The sequence below is a fragment of the Globicephala melas genome, chromosome 13 (genome assembly GCF_963455315.2).
Source record: "Globicephala melas chromosome 13, mGloMel1.2, whole genome shotgun sequence".
Classification (NCBI taxonomy): Eukaryota; Metazoa; Chordata; class Mammalia; order Artiodactyla; family Delphinidae; genus Globicephala; species Globicephala melas.
The window spans coordinates 68585920-68604289 of NC_083326.1; the positions used below are offsets into that span (position 1 = coordinate 68585920).

An 18370-nucleotide genomic window follows, 5' to 3' on the forward strand; every position below is an offset into this window, starting at 1 on the left:
TACAGGAGGCAGCACCCTATAGTGCAGCTCATTCTTAATAAGCTGGAGTGACTGGGCTTGAATCCTAGCACTTACGAATTAGATGGCCTTTGGCAGATCACTTTATCTCTCACCTGTGAAATGGGGATGATACTAGTATCTATCTCATAAGATTGTTCTGAAGATTAAATGTGTTAACACATGTAAAATATTTAGCCCAGTGCCTGACACAGAGTACTCAGGAGGTGATAATTATTATATTAAGTAGTTATTAGAATGAAGCCTGCAGTTAATTATTATATTAAGTAGTTATTAGAATGAACCCTGCAGTTAAGAGACTAGATTGTGGGGGACAGCTGGCTTGGGTTTGAATCCTTTGACACTTTTCAGCTGGGTGACCATGGGTGCATTACTTCACCTCTCCAGGCCTTATTAGTAAAATGGGGAATAACAATACCTACCTAATCCTGTTGCTTATGAAGGGCCAGCACAGTGGTCTAGTAGTAGCTAGATTTGTTGAGTCCTCCTGAAACTACTTAGGCATCTTAATGAGAAAAGCAATGCTTAGTATTCCACCCAGTTAATTAACTGATTATGATGATGCTCCCTTTTTTTTTTTTCCTTTTAAAATTCTCTTTTTGCCTTAGCTGTTCATCAGCAAGACTGTGTGGTTAAGGTTACAGATTGAACTTGCATCAGAAGTTACCCTCCTAGCTCTCCATTCCCTTAAATTGGCCTCACCTTTATCCCTACTACTGTTGCTCTGGTTCAAGCCCTGTAACTTCTTCCACACTTTGTCACTCAACTCCTAACCTATCTCCCCTGCCTCCAGTCCTGCCCCTGCCACAGTCCATTCTTCACACTGCCCAGTGATCTTTCCCTATTGCAAAATCAGAATTAATTACTACTTTAGTTTTTGTTGTTGCTGTGGTTTTGCTTGCTTTTCTGTGTGCCAGTCACTAACATAAGACTTTCCAACTAAACTAGAAAACTCCTTTCTAGAGTGCCAAACATATCAGATAATCTAAACCTTTTATTTTTTCTGGAGAAATCCTTCTTGCAGGCCTTTCTGTACTGCTCCAAACTTAACCCGTTGCTCTGTAGGCCCCTGCACAGCTGCCCTCCCCTGTGATTCTGAGAATTCCCTTTTCCTCTTTCCTGTCTTGTAGCCTTTGTTTTCTAGATTGCATCTTCTTTTTCGGTTTATACCCATATGTTACCGGAGCACACCCTCATTAGTTCCCTGAGAAAAGATGCATGATAGGTAAAGTTTTTGAGAATTTAAATGTCTGAAAATTCTTTAATTCTGCTCTCAACCTTGACTGATAGTTTGGCTAGGAATAGAATTCTAGATTAGAATGATATTCTCCCAGAATTTTGACAGTATTTGATCCATTGTCTTTTAGCTTTTAATTGCTGTTGAGAAGCCCAGTGCTACTCTGATTCCTAATTATTTGTTTATTAGCAGATTTTTTTCTCTGGAATATTTCCTGTTCATAGTGGGCTTTTTTCTTTCCTTTTCATTGTCTAGGTCTCGTGTAAAATTTCTGGGAAATTTTCTTTCTTTCTTTCTTTTTTAATATTTATTTGTTTGGTTGCACTGGGTCTTAGTTGTGGCAGGAGGGCTCCTTAGTTGCGGCTCATGGGCTCCTTAGTTGCAGCATGCGTGTGGGGTCTAGTTCTTACCCACTGCACCACCAGGGAAGTCCCCTGGGAAATTTTCTTAAAAATTTTGTTTTGACTGTTTATTCCTGTCCTTTTTCTTTGTTCTCCACGGCTAGAGCTTTATTAGTCAGATGTTAGGCTTCTTGGGTTGATTCTCTAATTGGATTATCTCTCCTTCTCCCTCTTTTCTGTTCCTTTGTTATTGTTTCAAATTCTACTTCCTGTGATGTAATATTCTTCTGCAGTTTGTTCTAATTCATACACTTATTTTCTGCTGTCATTTAAAATTTTGAAGCCTTCTCTCTGAATGTTCCTCTGTGTGGTACTTTGTGTTCATGGCTGCAGTGTGTTATGTCCCTGAAGATATTATTTTGAAAGGTTTTTTTTTTTCATCCTCTAATTGTATCTCTTCACTCTTAATTTGTTTCTTTGTTTTGGTTGTTGTCTTTCACGTCAGAGATTTCCTCAAGTGTCTGGTAATCTTTGGCCAGCTGCGCACATTAGGAGTGAGGCACTAAGAACTGATGAGAGCCTCCGTATGGTTGGGTGGGTCTTCAATGCAAGTTGAAAAGACAGAGAATTTTTTTTTTTAATTTGGGGAATCCCCTCATGTTAGTATGTGCACATCTTTTCTTTGGACCAATTTCCCCAGAAACTTCTAGTCCGCTGCCAGAAGATATACATGTAGCTGCCAGCTTAGCAGAAACTGAGCAGAGCAAAGGGACTTGTAATGTGGAGAGGGGTGCTGGGTGAGGAGAATCTCTCCATTCAGAATGCAGATTTTTACTGATCTCCCCGTTTTTTTAGTATAGCGTTTCACTTCTATCTTCATCTCTAAACATCTGCAGAAAGTAGGCTTCCATCTTTTGCCAGATTGGGAGAGCAGATTTAGGCTCTCATTGCTTCTTATATAAATTTATATCCCATCCTCTGTTTCAACCCTGCATCCCTTCCCCTGAACTTCAGAAGCCTCTGTGCGCAACTCCTGCTTCTTTCCAGCCTTCTGCAGCTGGACTTGGCGCTCCTCCTTGTAGGCAGTTTAGTTTCCGTTTTCCCTGTCCTACTAAATCAGTTACCACTCATCCATCTGCTTTCCATCCTCCAGAATTTGGTGGATATCTGTCTTCTGCTGGCATCTTTCTCAATTTTTTTGTTTTTATGGGTTTGCAGGGTTTTTTATTCTTTCACTCTTGTTTTACTGAGATTTCTGACAGAAGCTGAGAAACTTGGGGATTTCTATGTGTCCTAGTCACCCAGAGGTCTATTGCATCTACTTTTTCCAGTCTGTTTCCCAGACTGGGAGTGACTTTGCAGCAGATGCCTTGTCTCATTTGTCTTTATCTTTCCAGGGCCTAGGACATAGTAGACTCTCAAATGTTTGTTGAATGAATGAGTGAATAAATAAATTTTAACTCTTCTTTGTTAATTTTTCAAAACATTCATTTTTTTGATGTCTCTGGAAGCAAAGTGCCTACAATGCCATTCTAGATTCTGCCGTTGGATGAGGCCAGTCTCCTTTGAATGCAGCTGGTATTCACAGTATGCTCAAGTTACTTAGAATTCCTAGCAGGCATTGTTATATGGAGGATTTTATTAAGTATCTAATGATGAATATATCTCCCAGACTCTTATTACCAACCCCCTGAAGCACATCCTTGATGCCCCCAGCTGACTTAATCACCACATTGCTCTCAAGTACCCAACACATGTTTAAAGCACTATTCTGTTTTTTGCCTCTGATAGCACCCATGAGAAGTGTGAAGACCACTATTTATCTTGTTAGAAGATGTTAGAGGAAGCATCCCGGGGGAAATGTAACTCACTTGGGCACATCTGGATGCTGCTGTAAAAGATGGGTAAATCCCTGACTGGAGCCTAGAGTGGTTGTGGATAGTGGCCTTTGCCTTTTATCACCGGTTCAGCAAGTTTAATTTTGTTACACTAAAAATTAGGTTAAAAAAATCCAAGTTCTGTCTTTTTGACAACTCATTGAATGCAAATCAAGGCTTTGTGTTTCTTTTAAATTAAATTCAAGTTGTCGCACTTTCACATTTATGAAAAACTATTTCTGGTAGATTAATGTTTTAGTACTGGCATTTTCCCACTTCTTTCCAATCTTTATTTGCATCCCTTCTATGCACAAGAGGTTAATCTTAACCCTTACTCTCACTTAACGACTCCCTCTATTCCACATTTCTATCTAGTTTTCTTAGATTCCAGGCACATAAGTAAGCACAGAATGAAGTGACTACCAGTAGAGTAACCTTAGAACCTGGAAAGCAAAACTTTATTTATCCTCCTGTTTTCTCCTTCATTTCCTCTTCTTCTGAACTATAAAAATTAGGTAAAATAAGCTTTACGTGCAATAAAATATGATACAACATGTGCTTTATTTTGGGGAAAATGTGCTGCTACTTTCTTGGGCAGAAGCCAGAGCAGGAAAAGGCTGTATTCCACCCCCATCTGGAAGGGGGCATCGACAGAAGTGTCATCACTCACCACTTCATCTTCTCCTTCCCACTGCTTTTTCTCTTTAACGGTGACCGAATCATCACCTCCCCTTTCACCATTTACTATGAGCAAGGTAAACCAATCCATTCTAATCCCAGATTTTTTCAGAAAGAGGCTTCTGAGGTTTCCATAAAACTATACAACTTACGGCGGTTTCTATTTAATACCATAATACTTTGAATGGAACCTTCTGGAAATAGACCCTGCCATTCGAAAAGTTGGGCTAATTATTTTTTCCTGTTCTTTCTTTCTCCCAGCACACATACATTATTACTAAGGCACATTTAAACGGTCCTGCCTGAACTCATAGCCCAATATCACTGTTGAAAACCATCTCTGTCCCTAAATGGAATAAACTTAAACCTGAATCATAACACATCTTTCGAATGCCTGTAATTGCAGACATTTGGGAGCAGCTTTCTGGGATTTTTCAGGCATGCCAGACACATTAACCAGTCCTAGACTTGGCACATTCCTAAACTTTTCATTTCGTATCTCAGCATTTATATATAATCCTGAGGATAATATTAATCAAATAAAATACATCTCTTTTGAGACTCAAAGGTTGGTTGGCAAACTTGAAGCCATCCAGAGGTAGTTTTTATATCTAGGAGGTAGAGAGTAAAACATTATTTTACTCAGAAAACAACAATGTAGGGTAATTGTTGCAGGTTATTTTTTCCTTTGGTTCTGGAAAAATTCTGAGTCTGTATCCAGTTGTGATAGAATTTGACAATAGCCATTTTTATTAAATATTGCAAATTAGAAACACCTGCCTGCTAAGCTGTTCTAAGCACCTAATTGTGAACAGCAATAATAACTAGTCCCTTTCAGAACAAGTGCTCTTGCTGTTTTCCTCATTTATTGTCTGAGATTTCTGGAGGAGGAGGTGCCGTATGATGGAAATATTCAGATTTGCAGTCAGGTAGGCCTACGTTTAAAACCCAACCTTGTCATTTTATTAGTTACCTTGACTTTGGAGCAATTGCTTAATGTGGTCTGTTTCCTCATCTGCAAAATAAAGGTAAAAATTCCTACCTCTGAGAGGTCTTGTGGGGATTTGGGATGATGTAAATAAGGCACCTGATATATCATAATTTATTGACTCTGAAATACACATTTTTTCGTGTTTTAGTATCTCTGAAATCAGGATGATTTAAAAAAATTTTTCTTAAATTTTATTGTGGTATGGTTGATTTACGTTGTTAATTTCTGCTGTATAGCAAAGTGACTCAGTTATACGTATACATATTCTTTTTCGTATTCTTTTCCATTATGGTTTATCATAGGATATTGAATATAGTTCCCTGTGCTCTACAGTAGGACCTTGTTGTTTATTCATCCTATATATAATAGTTTGCATCTGCTAATCCCAAACTCCCAATCCTTCCCTTCCCCACTCTCCTTGGCAACCACAAGTCTGTTCTCTATCTGTGAGTCTGTTTCTGTTCTGTAGATATGTTCATTTGTGTTGTATTTTAGATTCCATATATAAGTGATATCATGTGGTATTTTTCTTTCTCTTTCTGACTTACTTCGCTTAGTATGATAATCTCTAGGATGATTTTACAATCAATAGGAAAGCGTTCTCTCATTGTTTAATTGTAACGTTTTGGTCCCTTTATTTGTGGTACATATTGTAAAGTGCTTCTTAAATTGATGGCAACTTTGATTTGATGAAATGTGGGATGGCTGGCTCTCAATGAATAATAATCATACTTATTATTGTGATATATTTTTTCTAAGAAATATTTCAATGGCTTCCAGATTAAATTCCTAGACTCCAATTGGGGGTACCATTATAATCATTCTTAGGAAAAATAGTATTATAATAAAAATAATAGTTGCTCCTGTTTAATCATTTCATGTCTCATGTGAACAATTTAAAGGTAAAAGGGAGAAGATTTCATAAGACTTAGCATGAATGTGACTGATTAGATGAGCAGCAGCAGGTAGAAGAACAAGGACAGAGATGAAGGACTGTGAGTTCTAGGTATACAGACACCAAAGTGGCAGCTGAGAAACACCTGTGTCTATGGACCTCCTATTCTTAGAGCTGTAGGAAAGTTTTAGTGCATCAGAATTTTGCTTAAATAGAACTAGAGGTTAAGGTATTGGTACCACACATTCATTCTGGCATTCTTACCTTGGAGGATGGAGTTTTCTTCTTTTATATCCTTGTGCAGACTGAAAGTCCCATGACTATCAGTTTGGTTTGTTCTTCAAGTGTTTGCTGTGTGTCTGCTATGTGCCAGGCATTATGATAGACTCTGAAGTTTCAGAGATGAATAAGACAACTCCTGGCTTCAAGAAGGCCCAGTCTGACCTATTGCATGCTGTGTTCCTCTTCCCTTCACCCATATCCTGCATCTTTTCTTATTGCTTTAAATAGAAAATATATGAATCATGTCTTTTTGCTTTAGAACATAGTTCCTTTAACACTTTAGTACATTTTCTGATATTCACTTTTATCCAAACAAGCATACCACTGAAAAACAAATTTAATAACTAATAGGATGAAGAATTTGGTCACAGTTGTAATTAAAAATTTTATCTATCAGTGTAACCTGTATTTAATCCAAACCTATCAGTTTGGATATTTTTATAATAAGCTAATATTTTAAAATGTAATTTAGGATCTTAATTAAAATTTTAGTTTTTCTTCAGTGAACTTATTGTGTTCCTTTTTTAGATCTTGGTGTGATGTCTTCTTTCTTTGGGGATTCCCAAAAAGGAATGTTTATGTGCTTGCATGCCCAAATAATTTCTGTGCCAAAGGAACAGTGACAAATGTCACACAAGGGAAATGACATTTTCAGGTTTTTAAATTAATATAATGAGAGAGAGGAAGGCAGGCACTAATTTAGTACATTTAAATTTTAAATAAATGTGCAAAACAGGTTAAATTAATGTAAATATATGACTTTAAAATTAATTTACTCAATTTTATTGGTATTTAGCATCTATAATAACAGCTAGCAGTAATTAAATACTTGTAATGTGCCAGGCACAATTCTAAGCTCTTTAAGTATATGCTTAAAACCATCCCAAGAGATAGATATCATTACCTCTACTTTATAGATAAGGAAACAAGGACAAAGAGTCAGGAAGATGTCCAGCAGAGACAGAATTTAAACCTAGACAGTTCTAGTCGCTGTGTTACCCTGGAATTACTAAGTTCATTATTATTCAGGAGACAGAATCAGTAGCTGTTAGAAAAGTTACTAAAGTTTTACTGAAGTTATTAAAGTTTGCCACTGAATTTGTCACTAAATAGCTGGCTTGGATTTTAGAGGGAAGAGCAGTATGTATTTAAAATATATTACAAACCTCATCTGTTAACATCGTCACATAACTTTAAAGATAATATTTATTATTTAAAATAACACTGTCAGAAATTAATTCTAAGTGGTTCTCTTATATAAATAATTGGCATTAAAGTGAAGATTATTAAAGAAAAACTAGTAAAATTATAATTTCACAAGTCTAATAAAGCTGGTCTTGGGTGGCTGCTGAATATGAGGGCCAAAAGGAAGGAAAAAGTCAGTGCTAACACTGAGCTTTTAACTAGTTGTTGGAAGAAATAGTGATAACGTTCACTTCTTTCATTAATCATGGAAATCACAAGGCAGACTTAGGAAAGGCAGTGAGGGCTTGAGTTTGAGGTGACTGTGAGATGGTGTGATGGAATGCAGGCAAAGCACAGTGAGGAGGGTAACAGCTGGGGGCCTGAAGATTTGGGCTCTAGTCCTGCCTTTGCTGGTCATTAGCAGGTTGACCTGCTGCCAAGGTACTTGACATCTCTTGGTCTTAGTTTCTATATCTAAAGACATTGGGAAGTAACATTGGTAAGTGGTTTTCAAACCTGCAGGGTGCCATAGATTCTCCCAAGGGTGCTGGGGAGAAAAGTGCATCCTAGTCTAAGTAACCTAAACAACAACACTTTTAATCACGTAAATCACATGTATTTTTAATATATTTTTAAAAATAAATTAATTTTTAAAATTTTTGGCTGTGTTGGGTCTTTGTTGCTGCCCGCAGGCTTTTCTCTAGTTGCCTTGAGTGGAGGCTGCTCTTCGTTGCGGTGCGCGGGCTTCTCATTGGGTGGCTTCTCTTGTGGCAGAGCATGGGCTCTAGGCGCGTGGGCTTCAGTAGTTATGGCGCACGGGCTTAGTTGCTCCTCGGCATGTGGGATCTTCCTGGACCAGGGCTCGAACCCGTGTCCCCTGCATTGGCAGGTGGATTCTTAACCACTGCGCCACCAGGGAAGCCCTGTATTTTTAATTTGATTTAAACAAAGTTTGAAAACCAATGAAATTAGGTGATCTATAAGGCCTCTTCCAGCTCTAAAATCCTCTGTCTCTTATTCTGAAATCTGAGTTTGGAATCATCCAACAGGGATAGAAGTTGAATCTGCCAGGCTGAGGGAAAGTACAGAGAGCTGAGATTGTGGACCATTTATTCCTGAACAGTTAGAAGCCGTGAATTTCAGAAGCCCTCAGCCTGCATTAGGGCCTGTTCTTTAAAGTGGGAGGGCCATAATGATATTCCTTCATGGATGGTAGCAGAAGTTCTCAGTTGTTTCTTAATTTGCTAACATCTTTCCAGGATCCTTGAGGACTCCTTTCCATCCAATTAAAAGATTTCTTGTTTAAATTGTTATCTGCTTGTCCTAGCAAATAAGCTGTCCTTTTCTTGGGTTTTCTTTCTTCCAAGAAATGTCTCTTCTGCCTCTTGTATTTGTACTTGAACACATATGTGTTTTCCATCTTTCTTTCTCTCCACATTTCTCCATTATATCCTGCTCAGCCAAAGCCAGATTTTATGATTCGATCTTCAAAGGGTGATTGACTACATTCCAACTCCCTACAAAATGATGTTTTATAGTCTACTAAAATTCAGGTTGGCTGGCAAGTGTGGAATGGAATAGTTTTGACTGGACTAAAACAGCACTATGGTAGAATGTCTCTTAACCCAGGTCAAATTATTACATAAGAAACTTGAGTGAGTTATGTCGTAAAAAACTAATTTGAAACTAAGTTATCTGCCTGTCACTCCCCCAAATAAAACTGAAGATGTAGGTGAAACTGAGAGTGGGAAATAACTTTCCAAAAATCATCTTAATTGATTATTTCAAGTGAGTGAGAGAATTTATCCCCAATCACACTCAGCTCCCTAATAGGACTACCAAGACTCTAAGATTATTACTTGGTCATCATCTTGTGGCCAAAGAGCTATGTAGAATGGAATTCTTTATAAAAATCTCTCTAAAGGGATAGCATATGGCTGCAGTGGAAGGTGTTAAGTTGTAAAGGAGGGAGGAGAATCCTTAAGTAACCTGGAAGAGATGTTAGGGAGGAACATCTTCTTTCCTCTGTCGTTCAGCATCAACCTCATCATTTGCAGTCCTTCATGAGGAAGTAGCACACACTCTTGCATTGGCTGCAACTTGGCAGTTACAGCACATAGCACAGATGCCTGTTGTATTGAATCAAGTTTACATGGAGCATCAAGTTAAAAAAAATGAATTCATTATAAATTCTGGCAGTTTTTATGGTATAATTAAAATGTCTAACAGGATACCTTTGGGAAACTAAATGCAGTTTTACTATTTATAGAGCCAGCAGAGGTAGTGTTTCTTGCCAACTTTCATATCTTATGACCTATAAATTGCTCTTAATAGCTAATCTGTCATCCCAGCTTCTCAAACAAGAAAGCTTGTTTCCTTATTAATCTGTTAATTTGCATCTGCAAAGGACATTTACAAATACTTGGTTTGAAAACTTTGCTATATTAATGCTGGGCATTATAAGTAATTTATCACCTGTGATAGCAACTCTTAGGTCTAGGTAATAGATCTTTCTGACATTGTATTATTCTTCCAACCCTAATATAGTTCTGATAAAAATAATTATTGTGAAAGCTCCTCTGGCCCCACAGTATTAGGAAAAGCTGACATGTTACCTATGGAGAAGCTATAACTGTCACTAACTTCTCTCTAAGCTCATAGTAATAGATTCATACCAACTATTCCAACTATGGTACAGTAATATGGTAGAAAGAATTCAGATGTACACAAATCACTGTCTTACTTTTTAGTAACAACTGCAGAATATTCCTCCAACGCTAAGTTTAGGAATTGGGACAAACTGGTTGGACTGATTATCATAAACCCAACAGCAGTTATTGAGCATGTACAGCATGAAATGATTGAAGACTACTAAAGGCCATGTAATTAAAAATTTCCCTGTTTGTGTGGTATTTAAATCTCTTCTTCAGGCTGTGGCTGTGAGTTCACAATTCTTAGAGATCCCATTTCAGGAGCTTTCTCCCTACCAAGAGCCTTAACATTTAACTGTTTTTTGTTTTTGTTTTGCTGATTTGTTTTTTCTCTATTGTAATCCAAGAAGGATTTGTGGGAGCAGGAAACAAAACAGCAAAGAGAAGAAATCAGAGTAATGAGAGGATTAGGATCATATCATATGCTGAAGCCAGGGTAGAGTTTGAACATATTATGGGATTCTATCTGGCTGTTAAAAGGAGGCTCTGTATTAAATCATAAGCTTCCTGGTGACTCAAACAAAAAGGTAAACATGACCGCTTATATGATTCACATTTTTCTTAAGATAAAACCATAGCAGCTGCATTGAAATCTGAAAGAAATTTTTCCACTGGTCCTTATAAAGATGACATCAGGTGGAATCATGGACAACATCCTCAACATTATAGATTATACATTTTTTGATTATTTTTGTACAGTTGTTTTTGTGTGGCTATTGAGTAAGCAACTCTAGACATTCATGGCTGTCATTTAACTTTTTATACAGAATTACTTTATCAACTCAGTTGCTGACTAAGGGTAGATTTTTCAGGCTATAGTACACTCATTAGATAGGGAATGAATGTTATTTAAGACTGTAGGAAGTGTATAGACCGCACAGAACATGATTCAGTCTTCTGTTTCTACAGGTTTGTGTTTGGGTGGCTATTGATTCCCGCTAAATAGATCTGCAATGTGGGTAAATTACTACCAGGTAGACCCTTGTATCTGGGTTAATACAGATTTTTAAAGATTAGCTAAGTTTCTGGTTTTAGTACCTAACTCTCCTCAAATTTAGTTTTTCTATAAAAATGACTAAAATTTCATCACCCGGAAACCTATGGTAATTCAAATAATTGAACCACTAGATAGTGTTAACTATAACTATAGTGACTGGAACATGAAAATTATTAATTTATGCTCAGTATTGTACTGGTCAGGCTAGGCCAGGTTATGCTGCAATAATAGTAAATTCCCAAATCTTAGTGGCTTATTTCTTGTGCCCGCTGTGTATTCATTACAGGTCAGCCAGGGCCCACATTGCTGATTGTCACTTAAATTTCAATTTTGATGGAGCAGTGTGTAGCAAAGAGAAGAGAACATGTGGTGAAGTATGCACTGGTTCTTAAAGCTTTACATGGATGTGATCACATTTATTGGCCAAAGAAGGTCACGTAGCCACTCACACCTGACTTCATGCAGTCAGTGATGTGCAGTCTTACCTGCTTCGAAACAGAGATGCCAGCATATTTGTGAATATCCCTAAAGCCTACCCTAATATCATTAGTGCTTAACATTGATCTTACTGTATTCTAATTAGTTGTTATTTTAGTTAAGCATTTTGTTGTTGTCGTTACTACCAATCTCCCTCCTTTTCAGCTACTTCATGGATATACATGAAAGTATAAATCAGATCTTGTCAGTCCCCTGCTTAAACCTGTGGCTGTTATTGCTCCCTGGGTGGATTGTAAATTCTTCAATAGAGGATAAACTGTATGTAGTTAAATGAGCACGAGAGCTAGAATCTGATGTCTGTGGACCTGAACCCTGGCTTTGCTATCAGTGCTATCAATTGTGTATTCTTAGGCGTGTCATTTTATCTCTTTGAGTCTAACGTTATCTCACAAATGGCTTTAATAATAACACACAATTAAAAGGATTGTTATTAATGATTAAATGAAACAACATACATGGAAAATGCATTAGATTTTACAAATTGATGGACAGACAGAATTCATCCAAACCCACCTTTCCAGACTCCCCTCCAACCACTATCCCCATTCCCAGGTCTAACCAGCTTCTTGGTCTCTAATCATTACACACTCTGTCATACTTCATGCCTTTGCTTGTGCTGTTTCCATTTCCTAGAATTACCCACTCCCGCAATGAGGAAAACTCCAATTTATTTATTAATTTTTAACTAACAGACTTCATTTTTAGAGCAGTTTTAGATTTACAGAAAATTGAGCAGCTAGTACAGAGTTCCCACGTTCCCTTTCTCTTCCCCATTCAGTTTCCCCTCTTAGTAACATCTTGTATCAGTGTGGTACATTTGTTACAATTGAGAAACCAATATTGATATAATATTGTTAACTAAAGTTCATAGTTTACACTAGGGTTTACTGTTCGTGTTGTACAGCCTATGGGTTTTGACAAATGTATGATGCCCTATATCCATGATTATAGTGTCATGCAGAATAGTTTCACTGCCCTAAAAATCCCCTGTGATCCATCCTTTTCGCCTGCTGAAACCACTGATCTTTTTGCTTTCTCTATAGTTTTGCCTTTTCCAGAGTGTCATGTAGTTGAGATCATACAGTGTGTAGTCTTTTTTTTTTTTTTTTTTTTGTGGTCTCTTCCATTGCGGAGCACAGGCTCTGGATGCACAGGCTCAGCGGCCATGGCTCACGGGCCCAGCCGCTCCGTGGCACGTGGGATCTTCCCAGACCGGGGCACGAACCTGTGTCCCTTGCATCGGCAGGCGGACTCTCAACCACTGCGCCACCAGGGAAGCCCTTAAGACTGGATTCTTTCATTAAAGAATATACATTTAAGGTTTCCTTCATATCTCTTTGAGCCTTGGTAGATCATTTCCTTTTAGTGCTGAATAATATTCTATTGTAAGGATGTATCAAATTTTATTTATCCATTCACCTATTGAAAGACATCTTGGTTGCTTCCAGTTTTTAACAATTGTGAATAAAGGTGTTACAAACATTCACGTGCAGGTTTTTGTGTGGATGTAAGTGTTCATTTCATTAAGGTAAATAATGCAGGAGCATGATTGCTGGATCATATGGTTTGAGTAGGTTTGTAGGAAACTACCCAACCATCTTCCAAAGTGGCTGTCCCATTTTGCATTCCCATTAGCAATGAATGAGAGTTCCTATTGCTCCACATCTTCACCAGGATTTGATATTGTCAGTTGTCTTAGATTTTCACCATTCTGATAGATGTGTAGTGGTATCTCATTGTTGTTTTAACTTGCAATTCCCTGATGACATATCATGTGGAGCATCTTTTCATATGCTTCTTTGCCACCTATATACAGTCGGCCCCCCATATTTATGGGTTCTGCATCCACAGATTCAACAAACCACATATCAAAAATATTTGAAAAAATTCCAGAAAGTTCCAAAAAGCAAAATTTGAATTTGCCATATACCAACAACTACTTACATTGTATTTACATTGCATTAGGCATTATAAGTCATCTAGAGATGATTTAAAGAATATGGGATGATGTGCATAGGTTATATGCAAATACCATGCCATTTTACATAAGGGACTTGAGCATTTGCAGATTTTGGTATCCATGGGGGTTCCTGGAACCAATACCTTGCAGATACTGAGGGAAAACTGTATCTTCTTTGGTGAGGTATCTGTTCAGGTCTTTTGTCCATTTTAAAGTTGGGTTGTTTTCTTGTTGAGTTTTAATTTTTTTTGTTTTTTGTTTTTGTATATTTTGGATACAAGTCCTTTGTCAGATAGGTATTTTGCAAATATCGGCTCCCAGTCTGTAGCTTGTCTTTTCATTCTGTTCATGGTATCTCTTACAGGGCACAGTTTTTAATTTTAATGAAGTCCAACGTAGCAATTCTTTCTTTCATGGGTCATGCCTTTGGTGTTTTATCTAAAAATTCATTTCCAAACCCTAGGTCCCCTAGAATTTCTCTTATCTTCTAGGAGTTTTATAGTTTTGCATTTTACATTTAGGTCTATGATCCATTTTGAGTCAATTTGTATGAAAAGTGTAAAGTCTGTGTCTAGATTCACTTTCTTTGCATGTGGATGTCCAGTTGTTCTAGCACCATTTTTTGAAAAGCCTGTCCTTTCTCCACTGAATTACCTTTGTTCCTTTGTCAAAAATTAGTTGACTCTGTTTGTGTCTAGAGAATTTTCTTGAGTACATGAATGAATGAACAAATGAACCAACCAACAGACCCCAGAACACTCCAATATCCGTGTAAGCTTTGACCACTTAAAGTGCTTTTACCAACACTAAGTGTTGGATATACCAATGATTCCAAAATGCCCCGGAGTAAAGGGTGAATTTTCTTATGTCTACACTTGCAGAAGAGTAATACGAGTAATATGCTTTAGCGTATGAAAATAATGACCCTTCCTGCCATCAGTGGGGCACACTTCTTGTGTCGTGTTTTTAGTTGTGGTGACATATAACATCATGTTCTATTTTCTGGTCATCTTCTACCACATCTTTGAAATGAATAAAGCTAAGTTAGGGTAGGAAGAGAAATGAAAATCTAAAATTTTTGAGCATCTTCTGTGAGCCTTGAAATGGGCTCTTTACAAGTTCTATCTTATTTAGTACTCATCAGAGCACTGTGAGATGTTAATATTTCCATTTACAGATGAGGAAACTGAGGCTCAGAGATGTTGCAGAACTTGTGTAGTATCACACAGTTTGTCCTTTGGACCCATGCATGCCTGATTCCAGAGTCTGCCCCTATTCTTCTATATCCCTCTGCCTCTTGGGTTGCAGGTGGTTAACCCAGTACCTTGGGTTCGTGGGCACTGAACTGGCAAGGAATACAAGGTGCATGTGGATTTGGACAGTGAAGATGAAAAACTGTATTTCTGGTACTAGCTGTGGGTGCATTTCCCCTTTTCTTAAAACTACATGCAATTAGTCAATCAGCAGGTATATCAGATATTCTCTATATGTGCATTTAGTCATCCCACAAAATATAACTCTTATAAAATACATACAATAAAGGGAAAAACATGCTAGTTGTGAGGAACACGTTTAATTTTGCAAAATAATGTTTAATGGTAGTATCATCAATGTGGTTTTTTGGGTAGTTTAAACTTTCTCTATTTCATGTCTCAAACTGAAAGTCCTTAAAGGTGGTTTGAAAAAATATGAGCAAATTTCCTTCTCTAGCTCCATGTCCCACGAAACTGACTCATCAGGTGCAGTTCTTCCGCAAATATTTGGGGCACAGAGCAAGGGGTAATGACTCCTGTGTGCTAAGTCTGCAGCTGGAAATCATGCTTTGGCAAGAACATAAGTAATTTATATCTTGTAAAAAGAGAAAAGTATTGTCTTATTCCAACCAGAGAGTTTGTTAGCATAACTGTTTGTGTGCATTTTGGTATTCAAATACAGATGTTCCAAAATGTTTCCACTGTGGGAAGCAGCTGCTGCTATTCTAGCACAAAAATCTCAAAGAGATTAATATACAAAGGCAGTGTGAACCTTAGTGGCAAGTGCAGCATCTGCTTGAGGTGGGGCCTGTGTTTCCCTGTAGATAGTGGGTCTTCAGATTCTCCTTAACAGCCTGAAACCATGTTTCAGATCTAAGCTTATTCCACAGGAACAGGAACAAAGACAAATGATTAATTTGTAATTCACTTAGCTGATAAATATGATCACGTTATTTGCCCAGCAGCTGTAAAACACTGGACTTCATGTCCTGTGGCAACTGATATAGGAATATAGATGTTTGGTTGTCATGACTGATGTTTTTGGTGCCGTTACTAGCTTCTGCTTGGCAACAGAGCTCAGCCCAGACGGCCTGCAGTCATAAAACATCATCCACACCTTAGTGATGCATTTACAGAGAACTTTACAGTTTACTCAGGACACTCACTTGCACTGCTTCATATGATCCCATCCTACCCTTGGAAAGTACATATGCTGTCATTATCAGAATGGTTTACATATAAAGAAAGTACAGGTGAAGAAGTGACATGACTTCTCAGGGTTACACAGCCAGGGCCTCTGACTCTAAATTCTATTCCATTCTTATACTACATCAAGCTGCCTTTCTAATTTCAGAGGCTATGATATGTGCTTCATAAACTATATTGACCTTTCTAGAGTTGCCCGTTTCCAGGACACCTGCGTGAAGAGTCCCAGCCTGATAGCGCTGCCTGTAACAGGAAGGTGCCAGGGAAGAGCTAATGCAGTAGTCCTTCCCTCTTTCCTCACAGCCCTAAAGGGGAAATGCCCCAATACTCTCTTTCCTTATGTTTGGGAGAGCTTCAGCAAATGAGCTCCTATGTCTCCCTGGCATTTACAGAAATGAAGAACCAGAAGCAGAAGATCCCTGGGCTGTCATTTGGAGTTGCCACATACCACAAGTTTCTAAGAACAGTGATGCCTGGGGCGCTGTGCCTGCCCCAGGCCTTATTAATCTATTCCCTACAGTGTTCAAGGGCTCATTGCCTCCAACCAGATCTACTATTTGGAATTATCTAGTGAATTATTTATGGTTTACACATTTGACAGAGGCTCATGGCTAAGTTTGAAAACACTCAGTTCCTGGGACCTAGAAACCTCTGTCTGGAAAACCAAGGCTCAGAGAAGTTAAGTTTCTGAAGGTCCCAGGGCTAGTAAACATCAGTGCAGTTTTGAACCAAGGGTGTCTGATTGTAAGTCACACTGGCTCCATAGTGAAAGAGCCATGTGTTCTACTTTGAGGGCAGCAAAGATTTGCAGGTGGGAGGGTTTGTGGACTGTGTCCTGCTCTCTAGCCTGGCTTGGGCACAGAAGGACCTCAGAGAGTAAGGAGGGGAGGGCCAATTACAGAAGGAAAGGAAAGAGACTGAGTCCCCCGTCCTGTAGCAAAGGAGGAAAGGAGATTGTCGGGTGTGGGGAGGGGAGTTGTGAGCAGTAGAAAGGCCTGTGTGCACTGTGCCAACAAGAAGTCTTAACTTATGATCCTGAAGAGGTTCCCGAAGTAGGAACCTGAGGCCAGTACACATCCAAGTGGCATGCTCTTGGGTGACATCATTGCTGCATCTGCCAGAATCACATTGCTACAGGATTGTGATTTTCATGGAATTGTTTCTGCTCTCCACCACTCAGAAAAAAAAGACAAACCCCAAAAGTACATTTCTAAGTGTTTATTTCCTCTCTATTTTCCCCAAGCTTTTTGTTAGAACATCTGTGAAATGATAAAAGCAACTTAAAACTATATGGAACCTTTTGCAGATACACAGTTTGCAAGCATTGTAAAGATGGTCAGTCTCAGTCATTTTGATCAAAACTGCTATTTCGCAGGCAAAGAAATAAGGTAGCAAATCACTCAACTATGAAATATTAATAAAAGTGTTCTGAAGTGTATATAGAACACATCTGATAAAGAAATACCCTTACTCCAGGTGGGATGGCCTTCCCTTGTTGTTATTCCCTAGCCTGGAGGCCCTGGTGAAGATCACTTGCCTACTTGTGACAGAGTTTACCCTTTGTTCTGCCAGGATCACGTATTCATGGTACGAAGAGGGAGCATCATGAAGAAAGGGGGCTACGTGACTCTAGCTGTAGGCACTGTGTGAAGGAAGGGAAGGATAGGCAAGTTGTTGAATGAAAAGAAGCGCAGGAGAGCTCGGTGTAACTTCCCTTTTATGTCTCTGCAAAGGAGTTAGAAACTAAAGACGAGAATCTAAGACTATCTGCACTTGGTAAAATTCTAGAACCCGTGTAACATCTCCTTTGTTATTTTTGTTTCCCTTTGGTTCACTATGCCAATATAGAGTCATTTTCATTAAAACCTTTAAGACAAAAAGGGCTCATGTTCTTTTCTTTAGACAAGAACTATTTGAGTGGCGAGCAGTGTGAGGGGACTAGGAAGATAGCATCTTTCTGCACAGAGGCTGGGGTCAGAAGAGAGAGCCTCTAGGCAAGAAAAGCAAAGCTCGAAGAGCAATGTGAGCCTAAAAAGGGGTGGTGAGGCCCCGTGGGGACTACCACATTCAGAGATGTAGTTGTAACTCCCGTTATTTTCCTCTGCGGCTCATCTAATCTAAGCCTTCCACAGTAACCAGCACTGATGAAGTCACATTGAGTTAACAAAGATAAGAGAACAGGACCCTCCATTGGTCCTGGGTCACAAAATTATCAATCATCAATCTAAAGATCTCCCTTGC

General features: G+C 38.5%; 1 protein-coding gene across 3 annotated transcripts in view; it reads left to right on the forward strand.

Moving 5' to 3' along the window:
- TTC28 (tetratricopeptide repeat domain 28) overlaps positions 1-18370 on the forward strand; it is a 599721-nt gene that overhangs the window by 414518 nt on the left and 166833 nt on the right. The window lies entirely within an intron of this gene.